Genomic DNA, 3,573 nt, shown 5'->3' on the forward strand with positions numbered 1-3,573 from the left:
GTTGAAGGGGTTCAGTGCCTGGGGGAGTTAGTCCTTCATGCTCTTCCCTTTCAAAAGTGTGGTGAGCTCTCCGCAGATCTTTCCTGCCCCATATGAACTACAGAAAAAGATTGTTCAAATTCTTCTCAAATCCCTGCTGGAATTTTGCAAATGTTGATATGAATTTGTGGTTTATACAATTGCAGCTTTACATGTGCTTGTGTGATGGTTTGACGGGGTCTTATCTTCTGTAGTGGACTGAGCCCAGGAGGGCAGGGGATGTGTCTGCTTCCTACATTCTTGGCTCCCCAGGATTCACGCAGCATGTGGGTTGCAGAAGTAGCTCAACAACGTTTGTTGCTGAAAGCTGCTGAATTGAGTGTGGAATGATGATGTCTGTGACAGTACTCAGCAAACCAGGAGGTGGCTTAGAGAGTGGTCCAAACCGCTTGCTCCAGCACCAACTTGGGTTGACTTCTGTTTCTCTGGCTTCCTGGGAGGTGGGGGCTGGGCTCCCTCATCCACATCAGGAACCTTTGGGAGGGTGAACATGGTGATGCCAGCACGCAGGGAGCACTGTGTGTGTCACTCCCAGTGCTATTGCTGAAGCCTGCCTGGGAGTAGGGGATGCTAATTCCACTTAGAAAACCATCTCCTTGACAGCTGATGCACATCAGCTGGCAGGGCCACCCCAGGCGCACTCCACGTGCTTTGCCATCTGTGTTAGCTCAGGCTGTCTTCTCCGTGTGTCTTCACATGGGCGGGGAGAGAAGAGGGAGAGAGAGAAAGAAGGGGAGGGAGGGAGAGAGAGAAAGAAGGGGAGGGAGGGAGAGAGAGAAAGAAGGGAGAGAGAGAGAGAGAGAAAGAAGCGGGGGAGAGATAGAGAGAGAGATAGAGAGAGCGATCTCCCTCTTTTTCTTCTGATAAAGGCGCTTATTCTATCAGATTAGCGCCCTGCCCTTATGACCTCATAATTTAACCTTACTTAGCTCCTGAAAGCTCTGTCTCCAATACAGTCACACTGGGGGTTAGGGCTTCAATGCCAGAATTTTGGGGGACACCCTTCAGCCCACAACACCATCCTACAGCACAGGACATGGGAATGGAAGTGCGTCCCTGTCAGTTTTGCCAAGGGAGGTGAGGGACTGGATACACAGCGGAGGGTCAGAGCCAGTGGTGCTCCTCGCCCTCTCACCCTCATGGAGAGCCTGATGAGCTCCTCCTGCTGTTTGAGGATGCTGTGCTCAGGGAGGGCCTGAGGGAGCATCCTCACTTGCTTCAGGCACTGCCTGGCCAGAGGAGAGCAAGGCAGTGCCTGTCCCACACCCCCCACTTGCATTCCTTACTTGCTGCAGCCTGGAGAAGCTGGCAGCTTGGGGAAGGAAGAAGGAAGCCGAGTACCAGCCTTCCCGCTGCAGGTGGTCTCCCCACACAGGGCCACTCAGGGCATGTTTTGGTTATTTTGATGGACCGGCCATTTTCATGACTGTGGACTGTTTAGGACCAGTATGACTTTTGTTATCTGAGAGTGACCGGAAAAGTGAGGGCTTACCTCAGTGGGCCTCTGAGGGCGAGGCAGGGATCCCACTGGAGGGGATGCAGGGCAGTGGGGCAGAGAGAGGTTGAGTTTCCATCGTGCCCACACACCCACCACACCAAATGACTGTATCCTCGGCTCCTTGGTGGGAAGTGCTTGGTGCCAGGGAGCTGTGCACTGAGGGCTCTTTCCTGGTGGTTTTAGAAGGGTCTGAGCCATAGAGTTCCCGGGAGCCAAAAAGTCTGGTCATTCCATCGTGTGTGGGCATGATGGAAACTCAGCTTCTCTCTGCCCCTCCAGCATCTGGCCAGCATCTCACAGCCCTCGGAGGGCTCAGCACACTCCTTCACACCTAGCTGGTCATGAGCGACACCTGAGAGCCTCTAAGCTATGCCAGCAAGCACTACCAGGCTCAGAGAGGGGATCTGGGCTCACACCCGAACCCCAGGAAGGAGTGTTCAAGTGCCTTTCAGTGAGGGTTCCCTGTGGAGGGAGCAAAGGAGGAACTGTTGGCATTCTAGAAAACCACAGCAGAAATGGGCACACCCTCCTCTCATTGCAGAGGTGGGGAGGCTAAGGCCCAGAGAGCAATGTATTTAGGTTTGTGCAAAAGTAATTGCCGTTTTGGTATTACTTTCAAGGGCAAAAACTGCAAGTACGTTTGCACCAACATAATAGCTTTTTCCCAAGTCTCTTGGTGAGCTGGCGGCAGAGTTGGGACCAAAACTCCTACCCTCTGGGGCCAGCTCGCCTTGAGCCCACTGCCCTGATGGGGCCTGGCCGGCTCTCACTGGACATTCTCCTTGTGCCCAGCAGGGGAGCAGCACCCATCTGCGCTGGGGGACTGTCTGTCTGGTTGGTTTGCTGGGCCCCCTCCCATGGCTAGTCCTTCTTGTCCAGCTGCACTGAGATGCAGGGTTCCCCTGCTTCTGCCTTTTGCCTCCAGTTGGGAGATTGTGCTGCTGGGGAGAGCTGGACTGAGCCAAAGGAACTGGTTCAGTTTCTGGATGAGGTTAAGGGTAGGCTAAGATATGCACCAAAAATTGAGGAATTTGGTCTCTAGGAAAGACTAAACAAAGAATGCATAGTTGAAAGGAACAAGAAAAAAGGTGAGGGGCTAGACAAATTCTGGGAAGAGTTTTTATGTCCTTGTATATAGGTCCAGCTATGGGAGGGGAAGTTGGGTGATATTCTCTCATTGGCGTGGGGTCCCTTGGAAGGTGGTTTTATGCCCTGTCCCCACCCCCATGGTACCCCTGATGCCTAGAATGGGAACTTCTCCTCACACCCATAACTGCATCAATACCACTTCTTACAAAATAGGCTTGCTTGACATAGATACAATGTAAGAGCCATAGTTTATTGCAAACTTTGAAACAAGGATTTTGAGAGTCCTCCACGCCAGAGCATTTTCTGTAAGCCCACTTTAGGGGAAGGGAGGTAACTTTGATTAATGAGGGCCCAGAAGTTATAAAGCCTTGTGAGGTCAAGGAATCCCTGAGGAAATGATAGCTGTGTTGGATTTTTTACTTTTTAGAGAAGCAAAAATAGAGAAGAGAAGACAACTCCATGTTTTCTATACTGGTGATTAATAAACATGGCATATTTATCAATCACTATAGTATCTTGTATCTAGCTTGGCAAGACTGTTTCGACATTTCTGACTATAAACCTTTGTTTTTCAAATGCTCCTTAATCCTCTTCCTTGTCTTTATGTTGGTTCTCTTATTAATGAGTTACAGCAAAATTTGACATGTGCTCGTAGATGCACTTGGATAAGAATTATACTTTGCACTAACTTGAGAATTGTGCATTTAGTGTGAGGAATGGTTCCTTGTGTAAATATGCATGTGGCGTCTGTCTTCCTTCTTCTTCTTCTTCTTTTTTTTTTTTTTGTTGAGACAGGGCCTCACTCTGTTGCCCAGGCTGGAGTGCAGTGGCAGAATCATAGTTCACTGCAACCTTGACCTCCCAGGCTCAAGCAAGCCTCCCTCCTCATCCTCCTGAGTAGCTGAGACTACAGGCATGCATCACCAATTCCAGCTTATATATATATA

Source organism: Colobus angolensis, unplaced genomic scaffold (assembly GCF_000951035.1).
Source record: "Colobus angolensis palliatus isolate OR3802 unplaced genomic scaffold, Cang.pa_1.0 Scaffold253, whole genome shotgun sequence".
NCBI lineage: Eukaryota > Metazoa > Chordata > Mammalia > Primates > Cercopithecidae > Colobus > Colobus angolensis.